Below are 12,557 nucleotides of genomic sequence, written 5' to 3'. Positions count from 1 at the left end.
ATCAAATTTGATATCAGCCTGTGCTTCAAGAGACCCTGTGTCAAAAAGAAAAATCAAACTCTTTCCTTCTGAGCCTGTATTTACTTCCGCCCACATCTGTGTTGTACTTTTGGCCTCCAAGTATTTGAAGCTCATCATGTCTCCCAACCTCCAAGGAGTTTTCTCCAAGTTAAAGATTCCATATTCCTTTCACAGTAACTCAGCCATGAGCCTAAAAATTCCCCCCTCCTGGGTGCTGCCCTATATTCCATCTTGAAGACAGTACGAAGCGAACTTCAGATTTTATCTGAGTGATTTTCAGACACAGACCCTTAAGAAATCATGTCTATTATCATGTCGGCTCCCAAGTGCTCATTTCAACCTTTGCTCTGAGCTCTTCACACTCTTTTCGCCATCCTGCATCCCTTCCTCCCCCAGCATTGATTCTGGTTCACACTAATTAGGCATTGCTTAGACTGTAACAAGAAGGGGAGCTTTGCCATTTTCTTTAAGGGAACCATGTGAGAGCCCAACCTGCTTTGCTGGTGGTTGCCAGGCAACCTCAATGATCCTACAGTAAAGACAAACCCTTGAGTGAATGTGATGGGCAAGATAGCCTAGTTAGCAGCTATTGAATGGGAGTCTTTACCCTAGCAAGGGGCATGAGAAAGTTCTGGATGGTATTGGCGCTCTCTCTCTCTCTCTCTCTCCCACTCCCTCGCTCTCTTGCTCTCTCTCTTTCCTTTCTCTCCCTCTCTCAAGATAGGGTCTCATGTAGCTGTGGTTGGATTTGAACTTGATAGATTACAGGTTTTTGCAATACATACAGGGTTCCACTGTCTTTTTATATTAATTTTCCTTCTTTGTGTGTACATGTGTATATATGTATGTGTATTAGTCACTTTTCTGTTGCTGTGATAGAAACACTGACCAAAGCAATTTATAGAAGGAAAAGTTTATTCGAGCTTACATTTCCAGCGGAATTACTGTCCATCATGGCAGGGAGGCATGGCGGCTGGAGGTGGCTGGAGCAGGAGCAGCAGAAGCTAAGCTCTCACATCATCACTCAGGCACAGGAAGCAAGAGAGCAACTGGAGATCTGACAAGGCTAAAGAATTCTCTAAGCCCACCCCCAGTGACATGCTTCCTCCAGGATAGCCACACCCTCTAAAACCTCCCAAAACAGCACCATCATCTGGGGGCAAGATGTCCAAATACTTGGAGCCTATGGGGGACATTTTCATTCAGACCTCCACACTATGTATGTATGTATGTGTATATGCATGTGTATGTGCACATGCATATATGTGCTTGTGGAAGCCAGCACCTCTACACATGTGCCAAAGCATGCGCACACACCCACATGCTAGTAAATAAACAAATGTAATTTTTAAAGTATCTCTTCAAAGTCAGGAAACTAATAAAGGGCCATGGGGATGGGGAGGGAACTTTTAAGGGAGGAGAGAAAGAATGCAGTGATATAAAGGGGAAAGGGGAATGATAGAGGAGGAAGAGTTAAATGGGATGGGGAATGGGAAGGCAGGGCAGAGGAGGCAGTATGGAGAGGAATAAGTAACACTAAAGGCCTTTAGGAAAAAGCCACATGGAAACCTACTACTATAGAAGCTACTTAAAGTATATGCATATGCATTATAAAAGGAGATTAAAAGGAGAGACCTTATAACAGGGGTACATTGCCCTTACTAGATACCATAGGCTAGCAAAACCCAATGCCAAGAATGGACTTCTTCTGAAGCTGTTGACCAGGGGTCCCATAGATCCTCAAACACTACTGACCATGGCCTTGCTCTTCATTATCTACCAGAACTTGACAATAAGACCCTATTGCTGAAGACATGACATTTATGAGACGTAGAACTAACAAGGAGAAATCAAGCTGGTGCTGACCTCAAAGCTTCATCTCTACTGGATAGCTTTCATAGCGCTGGAAGGTGTTATGCATGCTACTAGAAGAGAAAATTAATCATCAACCTTACCTAGCTGTGACTCCTGGGATCTATAACAACAATTGGCCTGGCACGATATGCCCACTGGTGCAATAGTGGCACAAATATTATGGGAGTGAGTAATCACTTTCTAATTGGACTTAATGTCTGCTTCATAAGATGGAGTCCATACCTGATATTGATATCAGGCCTAGGAACCTGAGGCTAGACAGGTCACAGGCTTTAGGGGAGAGCCAAATACTATTATTCTTCTAAATAAATGTAGTATTAAAGTGACTCTTTTTTTTCAGGTGAGGAGAGAAGTTTAATTTGATGCTAGTGGGACTGACCCACAGATAAAAAAGAGTGACTCTTAATGACTTATTGTTATACCCACAGATTAATGCATCTCCCAACTCTTACCAGAGAAGCCCCCTTATCCAGTGGATGGTGATTTACACAGAAACCTACAACTGGCCAACGTGCAGAGAATAAGAGGTTACAAAGTGTTTTTCCATGAACAGGACACCTATATCAAACTTCTGCTTCCCAAGGTTCAGGGATCATTGCAGAAGAAGGGGAGAGAGGTTGTAAGAGCCAGAGGTGGTGGATGACCACAGGGAAATAGAGTTTTCCAGACAGCTGGACAGTTACTCATAGAAACTCACAACAATGATGACAACATGCAGAAAACCCACATAAGCTCAAGCCAGACAAAAATCCACTATGAATGTGGGAAAGTGGATAAGAAATCCCAATCCTATCTATCCTATCTGAGGAACTGTTGGTAACTGGTGACTGCTGTGAGGAGGAAGAGTCAGATTTGTTTAAGAGTAAGACTCTTGGTAGGCTGATCAGGCTCTAGTTGATGGACTCACACAGAACAGCACTTAGGGATACAGGCTTGCCTCCATAGGCATATATATATATATATATATATATGTGTATGCATGTATTGCCGAGAGAGAGAGAGAGAACATGCAATGTGGCAGAGGTAGCAGGGGGTGCAGATGGGGAGGGAATCTAAATTTGATCAAAATATATTGTATGGAATTTGCAAAAATTCAATTACAAATTATCTCTAAGCTATTTATTGATCAGAAAGGTGAAAATGACCTTCTAGTACAGAAACCTGGCAGGACCACTTTAACCAAACCTTCAAAGTTATTGGTGTCTTCAGCAATAAGATATCAAACCCATGTACCCCCTGACATGATAGACTGAGAAGGACACACTAGCTCTTCTCTCGTGTAAGACACAGGCATCTATTGTGGGGCATACTAGCCCTTTCTGATAGTGTTTGGCACCAACCTTATCAATGAGAAAACATCAAAAGCTCAAACTAAGAAATGTTCTACAAAATACTTGACCGTTGTTTTGAGTACTCCTTACAGATACCAGCTGAAAGCAATGGCTAATCTTGCTTGTCAACTTGACACACCTGGGAGGAGGGAACCCCACCTGAGAAATTTCCTCCATCAGATTGGCCTGTGGGCTTGTTGTGCACTTTCTTAATTGATAATTGATATAGAAGACCCAGCCTACTGTGAGTGATGCCAACCCTGGGCAGGTGGGCCTGGGCTGGATAAGAAAGGAAGTTGAATATGAGCCTGCAAGCAAGCTAGGAAGAAGCATTTCTCAATGGTTTCTGCCTCAGTTCTGGCTTCCAGGCTCCTGCCCTGAGTTTCTGACTTGGCTTCCCTCAGTGATGGACTGTGAACTGGGATTTGTGAGATGAATTTAACTCTTTCTTCCTCACGTTGCTTTTGGTCATGTTTTATCGAAGTAACAGAGAAACCAAACCAGGACAATTAGAGACTAAGATTTGACAACCAGACTTTGGAGAGGGCTCTCCAAGGAGGCACTTGGGAGCCAAATCTCTGATGATGCCCTTGGGCTCCAGAGGGTTGCAGGCAAGGAGCCAGGAAGTGGGCTTCCAAATCAAAATATAGTAGATCTGTATAGACAGGAGTCACTTGAACCTTGTGAGAGACCAAAGGAACATTCTCCGATAAGCATGGCTACAAACATGTTACTGGATCATGTGATCTGGACAGCCTTGGATCAGAGTAGTCACCATCTCTATCCCAGGATACCCGCCCAGGAAATCAGGATGAGGACCCGGAGACGAGGCACTTGCTGTTCATAGAATTTAATCTCAGAAGAACAGTCCAACCCCATTCAGGATCTGAGGCTAATCTCTACATTGTGCCTTCAGTGGCTGAGACCTTACCTGCACATGAAGGTGGAGATCATACAGCAGCTGATGTTGGAGCAGTGCATGATTTGAGTGTCCCAGGGGCCCAGGTCTTAGTGAAGGAGAGTGGAGAGAAGACCTACAAAGACCTGGAGAAGGTGCTGAGGAACTGCAGAAATCCAAGAAATAGTCCATAGTTGTCTTCAAAGGAAAGGTGTTTATCCTGTAGGACTCCAGGGCTGAGCTGGCCATAGCCAAGGCCAGGGAGTGGGCTGAAGAGGAGGAGTCATGCCAGGAGGGCCATTCAACTGAGAGTGAGAAGTCACTTGGTCAAGACTAGGCTAGCCCAGGGCTGCAGAACCTGTCAGGGATTCAAGAACCATCTTCTAGTGAGGGAGAGGAGAGGAAGTTCTGCCAGAGATCATTCCCAAGAAGGAAGACCCAGAGCATCTGAGACCCAAGCAGACTCTGGAGGAGACCATGGAGGACAGGGACAAGGGAACAGCTCTTAAACCTCAGGATCTCACGCTTGCATAGTCTCCTGATTCTGTTTGGGAATAGGGGGAGATTGTAGATGCCCCAGGGGGAAATAAATATGGATGCTGTCACAACTTTCCCTTGTCATGTTCTGGGAAGAAGAGATTTATCTCAGAACTTGACTCTTCAGAGTCTTAAAAGCTTCAAAACAGTGAGCTCAGACAACTCCCCCACTTTCCAAGGAGGGCTTGAGTATATGGCTAAGCCAGTCAGTCTTGTAGAGACAGTAGGTCATCCTGCAGGCCAAAAACCTAGGGGCCAGACCCAGTTTGGGTGTATTGTATGTAGTAAGTGACTTTTTAATAAATCTCAGTTAATGACCCACCTGAGGTCACACACAGGAGAAAGACAATTTCAACACAGTTTCTGTGGAAAGGGGATTTTACAGTCCTTGGACCTCCATGCACACCAGCACATTTACACCAGAGAGAAGGTGTTCACCCCTGAGTCTACTCTGCTGGGTCACAACAGGATTCACACCAAGGAGAATCACTGAGTGTGGGGACTGTCACAAATGCTTCAGCCACAAGGGTAACCTCAACGTCCACCACCACATCCACACCAGCCTGAGACCCTATACCTGCAAAGAATGTGGGTCCACCTTTCCGACAGCAGGGCACCTTCAAGCTATGCCTGAAAATCCATTTAAGGAAGAGAAAAGGCATCTTTGTGATTCTATGCCCAGATCTAAGTCTTTCCCTAAGACTGATGATGACTTGCCCCAATTATTATGAAATCACAGCACTTGTAGCTCACTTAATATCCTTATCATCATGCACTTGTCCCTGATGGGAGTCCATCTTCAGGGTCTGTGGGTGACGGTATAGCGTCCCTCTTGGCTTTGTTGTTTGATCTGTTTCCCACTGGCTTCCTCTTTACTGTTTGTTTCTTTGTGGGGATGGCCTTGAAGTCACTAAGTAGCTCAGGCTGGCCTTGAATTTGTGATTCCCATCCCATCACAACCCCCAACACTTCTGCCCCTTGAGTACTGAGATTGAGATGGATTGCTTCTCCATGAGGCAAAAGAACATAGTTGTTTTGGTTGATGTTGTTACTAGTCCAGTGAATACCAGACTCAAGTTGTGAACATTTAATAACTAAAGGGGGGTGATGTTTGACCCTGTGAGCCCCATGGCTTTGTTGTAAAATCCAATTATCTTTGCAAATGTGAGATTGTAAACAAATAAAGGGGTCAGAGATGGGACCTTGGGAGGAAAAGTGTTGTAAAGAGTGTTATAAAGATGCTAATTTCTGGCCTTGAAGATTGACACATGGTTATGATGACATTCTGAGAAGCTAAACATACAAGAAATCTTTCTACTATTCCTGAAAATTTGCTATAAATCCAAAATGATTTTTAAAGAAAAGAGAAAATGAAATAAGATAGCAGAACAGAGGTTAGTGAAAAAAACAACGCAAGAAAAAGGTCAGAAAAACAAAACTTGACAGTATCTTAAGTAACCTCTTTTTGCTGAGCAATGTCTTCATGCTAGGGAATGACTCAACTTCCTTAGAGTTATATCCTATTGGGGAGATAGATGCTCAGGCTATTTAATATTGATTCTTTAAGGAAAGCTCTAGGTCTTACTCAAAACTTGCTAAACAACCATGTAGACCTATATGTGGGAAGAAAGCACGCTAAACTGGATATCTACTTCCAGGAGCCTTGAAAGAGTTTCTCATTCATAAATACACATTTTCTTTTTCTTTTTCTTTCTTTTTTTGTTGTTTCTCTTGTAGCCCAGGCTTGTCTCAGACCCACTACACAGTTGAGGATGACCTTGAACTCTTGCTCCTCCTGCCCCTACCTCCCAAGTGCTGGATCAAAGGTATATATCACCATTCCTGGCTCATATTATGTTTTTTTTTTCAACAGCTTCTAGGAGCTCTACCACTGTGCAACCACATCTGCAGTCTTGTGTAGCTCTGAATCTACCATCATTACCACCATGACTGTGGTGCTGAGAAGGACTTTGCAGAGCATCACCCTGTTCCATTCAGCATCTAACAAACATGTATCAGCAGGAATTGCATGCCAGGTGTGGTCGTGTGCTGGGAATACAACAGTGAACAAATCAGATAGAGTCCCCCAACTTTGTGTTGGCTTCAGTCTAGCTGGGGGCACAAACCAGCAAACAAGAAACTGAACACCACACGATCCACTTGAGGAAAATTCTATAGCACCATGGGAATAATAGCAAGAAGACCTCATTTCACCCTGGGGGTCTGGATGGCAGTGTACAAAAATTAGGGTAATGGTTGCACAATCTTGTGAATATACTAAAAAACAGTAAGTTGTATACATACTTAGAAGAGTGGGTTTTATGTTCTTGGAGTTATTTCTCAATTAATGAATAGCATTCCTGAGCAACACCCAATTTAAAGAGATAATTTAATAAGTGGACTTATAGGTGAAGAGACACTGCACATTTTTGGATTGTGACAGTCATTACAATGTTAATTTTCCTAAGTACTTTATAAATTTACTGCAGTTCTAATAGGTAGATAGGGGATTTGTATGTGTGAACTTGACATATTTGTTTTAACTTTTTATAACATTAAAAAGCCAAGAATAGGGGCTGGAGAGATGGCTCAGCCATTAAGAACACTGACTGCTCTTGCAGAAGACCAGGGTTTGAATCCCAACACCCACATGGCAGCTAACAACTGTCTATAACTCCAGTTCCCTGACCTCCACAGGCATTGCACAACGTGAATGCACTTACATGAAGGCAATACACTCACACACATAAAATAATAATAAGGGGGGCTGGAGAGATGGCTCAGCGGTTAAGAACACTGACTGTTCTTGCAGAAGACCCAGGTTTGAATCCCAGCTCCCACATGGCAGTTAACAGCTCTCCATAATTCCAGTTCCAGGGGATCCACACAACACTGGTGCAGTTATCTACATGCAGGCAATACACACATACACATAAAATAAAAATAATAAATAAAATATTTTTTAAAAAGCCAAGAATAAGCCGGTGTGGTGGCGCACTGATCAGTGGTGTCGGGAATTGAAATATTTACATGGAGATAAGATTAGGTTATGACCTCATACCGTATACTAAAAAACAATTCCACATTTAATATTAAAAACAAATTTGTAGCTGGCATAGTGGTGCATGACTATAATCCTAGCATTTAAGAGGTCAGGTGAGAGGGAGTTATAGCAACTCCTGTCTGTGCTGCACTCTTAGAGAAGTCCTAGGCTTTGGGTGATGGCTTGCTTTTGGCATCTGTTGAGACAGTTAGAAACAGAACTGCGGTTCCATCTTTAAAGATTGGATCCTTAAAGGGAAAATGAATGTAAGCAGGACATGGGTAGTCACCAGAAATGAGAGAGCAGAGATGAGGGAACCGCTTGTCACATGCATCTGCCTCACACTTTGTTCTGAAATTCAACTATAGGAATATGTGTCAACACGTAAGTCCATTTAGGATTGAAGGTGTTGATTGTGACTTTGAGAAAAATGTTGTGAAGACTCATCATTTTAAGATGTCAAGCTTAAGGATCTTCATGTTGAAATTTTTGTGCAGTCTTAGCCTCAGATTTTGAGGCTGAAAAGGGATCTTCTAGCAACCACACCTGTAGCTATCCTGTACCTCCACCTGGACTTGGGCCTGGATCCAAAGTGGAATAGCTGGTCCCCTGTTTGCTACTAATGCTTTAATCACCCTCAAAAGAGTGCCACCAAAAGACCTTTGAGTTTCATCTGCAAAAGCAGTCAACAAACTCCAGGGACAGATCATCCCAGAGAGCCCTTGGCAGTTAAACTGGTATATAGACTGTTGGGAGGCAAAGGGGAAGAACATGCTTAGCCTAGAAAAGTATTTCTCATGGTGGGGTTCCTGAGACATCAGTATTTGGGGTGTACATTTTTGAAACACAAAACAAATAAACTTTTTTTAAAAAAATTTAAAAACTGGCAAAGCAAAATAAAAAGAACAAGGGGAAATTTTTTTTAAAGAATTAAAATACACAGAAAAATACATAGAATAAGTTTATAACCTTAAGACTGTGATTTTCCTCCCTCTATATTCTCATTCTCTCTCCTCCCCCTGCCACCTCCCTTCAAAATCTTACTATGTAGCCCAGGCTGCCTTACATTCTCAATCCTCTTCCTTCAGCCTCATGAATACTGGGATTACAGGTGTGTACCACAAGGCCTGGCTGACAGAGAATTTTTAAATAAGATACAAACTGTGTGCTGGGTGTGGTGGTGCACTAATCTCAGCACTCTGGAAGCAGAAGCAGGGGAATCTCATAATTTTGAAGCCAGCCTGGTCTACATAGTGAGTTTCAGGTCAGCCAGGGCTACAAAGTGAGGTCCTGTCTCAAAAAGGGGGGGAGGGGGAAGGCTGGAGGGAGAGATGGCTCAGTGGTTATGAGCACTGGCTGCTCTTCCAGAGGACCCAGGTTCAATTCTCAGGACCCACATAGTGGCTAACAACTGTCTGTAATTCTGGTTCCAGGGGATCCGACGCCCTCTTCTGACCTCCTCAGGCATTGCATGACATGGATGGGTGCACTTACATACATGCAGGCAATACACTCATACACATAAAATAAAAATAATAAATGAAATATTTTTTAAAAGATACAAACAGCATAAATAAAAAGATAAATTTACTAACATTAAACCTACAATCGTTAGTGAAGAGAAAATACATAAACTAAACTAAAAATCAAGTTAACAAGTTGGGAAAGGATATTTGCAAAGCATGTCATCAACAAGAAGTTAATATCTAGAATACATGAAGCATTTCTACAATAAATAAAAGACGAAGAGTGTTGAATTTTTTATTTAAATATTTTATTTATTATTTTTATTTTATCTGTATGAGTGTATTGCTTGCATGTATGTATGTAAATGCACCTGTGTCGTGCAATGCCACAGAGGTTAGAAGAAGGCTTCGGATTCCCCTGGAACTGGAATTAAGGATGGTTCATAGCCACCATGTGGGTGCTGGGAATCAAACCTGGGTCCTCTGCAAGAGCAGTCAGTGCTCTTAACTGCTAAGCCATCTCTCCAGCCCCAAATGTTGAAAATTTTATGATTTAATTTTACTTATGTGTATATGTGGGGGTGGGTATGTGCTCATGAGTTTGGGTGACCTTGGAGTCCAGAAGAGATCCCCTGGGGCTGGAGTTATAGGCAGTGATGAGCAGTGATGACATGGATGGGTACATTTACATACATACACTTATATAGCACCCATGGGGGTGCTATGTACTGAATTTGGGTCTTCTGCAAGTACAGTAGGCACTCAATCACTGAGCCATCTCTCCAGCCCCAAGAGTACTGAAAATAAAGGGCACAACCAAGCAATTCATAGCAGTGGTCACCCAATTGGACAATAAAACTATAGAAGATGCCCAGAGGGACTGGGGATGTAGCTCAGCTGGTAGAGTGCTTGCCTAGCATGCACAAAGCCCTGGATTTAGTCCCTTGCGAAAAACTAGGCGAGGTGCTGTATGCTTGTAAACTCAGCACATGGGAGCAGAGGCAGAAGGATCAGGGCTCAAAGTCATCTTCAGCTATGTAGATTGAGGCCAGCCTGAGCTATATGAGACTCTGTCTAAAAAACAAATAAATAACTGGTATCCACTCTGACTAGTCTTGAAAGTAAGGCAAGTTAAAACAGTTATAACAACAAATTAGACTCACCAACTTTGAAAAATGAACAGGACTGATTATTCTAACTGTTGGTGAAGATGTAAAGGTGAAACAGGAAATCTTAGATGTTGCTCTTGGAAGTATAAGTTGCCACAGCTACTTTGGGAAAAAATTTAACAATATCTAATATGAAGGTATGTATACCCTTCAATCCAGCAATTCTCCTTCCAGGTGTATACACTAAAGAAGGCTTCATATACTGCCACCAGAAATAATGTTTCCTTCCATGGAACATTCTAGAAGTAAGAATGTGTACTGTAGCACTACTTAGTAATTCATGAAAACAGCTTAAATTCCCATTGTAACAAAGTGGTCTACTTATGCAACAAAAAACTCAGTGGAAAAAAAATAGAGCGGTGAATAAACTTGTTCAGTGACAAAAAACAAGTTGCAGAGAGTCACAAGCTAGAATGTGAATACAAAAAGTGAAGCCCAAGCCCAGCATGGCAGCACACACCTATGATCCCAGCACAAGGGAGACTGAGGCAGGAGGATCCTGAGTTTCTAGAAAACATAGCCTGATCTTATCTCAAAATAAATATGCAAATAAATAAATGAATCACTCATAATATTAATGTAGACTATTCTAGGTAAGTACATATATAATAAATGTTTAGTAACAGAAACAGAAGGGCGGATCTCAACTTCAGAATATAGTCATATCTGACAAAAAAGAGAAAATAAGATGGAGAAAATTATATCTGTATCATTTCATTTCTTGTTTAAGTGTTAACAATCATTATGCATGTTAACAATCATTAGGAAGGTAGATAGGTGGCACTTGTATTTTCTGTATTTTATTTATTCATTATCCAAGGCTAGCCTTATACTTGCTATGTAGATGAGAATAATCTTAAATTTCTGATCTTCCTGGCTCCATCTCCCAAGTGCTGGGATTATAGGCAGGCACCATACCCAGGGCTTTGTGCAAACTAGGCAAGTCCTGTAGCAACTGAGCCACCTCCCCAGATGTTATTTCTGTTTTTTGTTTGTTTGTTTGTTTGTTTGTTTTTGTTTTTGTCTTTTGGAGACAGGGTCACTCTTTAGCCCCGGCTGGCCTGGAACTCGCTATGTAGACCAGACCATCCTGGAACTCACAGAGATCTGCCTGCCTCTGCCTCCCAGTTGCTGGGATTAAATGTGTGCACCACCATGCCTGGCCTATTTCTGAATTTTAAATATTTCCAAAATGTTTAATAATTTATTTTATTTCATTTTAATTTTGATTGCATTTATTTTATTATTTCAAGGTGGTGTATGTATGTGTCTGGACACATACTTGCCATACTGTCCATATTTACATGCTCATACACACGAGAACACTTGAAAAACTATAAATTCTGTTCTTAATTCATGATGCTATTGTTATCACCTGAAATGAGTGGAGAACAACTCAATCTGAGAGTTATAACTACAGTCATACTAATTTTCAATTAGGTTACAGATAAAGAGAAGGAACTTAATTTCCCCTTTGTGTTCCCCAGGGTGATCCAATAAGGCAGACAAAGGCTGCCTGCCCAGAGAGGGGCCCAGCAGATATCAGTCCCAGAAGTCCAAGGTACTATCTATCAGAACAGCCTCTTCCTGGAAAATGATAGAGGCAGCAACCCAAAGCAGCTTATAGGGGTCATACTGAGATAACTCAGAGGAGAAAAGACGGAGGTGAGCTCTTGACATTCTTAAGAGAGGGAGGCCACAAGACTCTGCCCTAAGCTCAGCTTCCCCTCCCTTTGAAGGTATGGAGTTCCTTAACATGGAGTTTGGATGCAGCACCTTGCCCCATTCCCACACCAAACTGCTTCAGATGCTCACAACTCCTCAAATGACCTCAGCCTGTCAACCTGACTGGGAGAAACTAGTCTCCTGGAGGGAAATCGCAGCAAAACCATTGTTTTCTTATCATCTCCAGGAAATCTAGTTAAGTGCTCCAAGAACCTTTCATTTTATGGGTTTGTGTTCCACCGCCCCCAGCAGCCTTGGCTAGGGTTTCATTCTGAAATAATATTTCCTCTCTGTAAACAATGTCTTGTTGCTCCAGGCTTTGGGGCTCAGTGACCTTAGTGTTTGTAACTGCAGGAGATACAGGGGTGAATTGGAGATTTGCAATTGATGTGGAACACATGAACATACACACACACACACACACGTACACGCACGCACACACACATACATACACACATTTGATCTATTTCCTTTGCTTCCTTTTTTCCTTCA

The sequence above is a fragment of the Nannospalax galili genome, unplaced genomic scaffold (assembly GCF_000622305.1).
Source record: "Nannospalax galili isolate Female #2095 unplaced genomic scaffold, S.galili_v1.0 scaffold185, whole genome shotgun sequence".
Classification (NCBI taxonomy): Eukaryota; Metazoa; Chordata; class Mammalia; order Rodentia; family Spalacidae; genus Nannospalax; species Nannospalax galili.
This window is presented reverse-complemented; position numbering follows the sequence as displayed.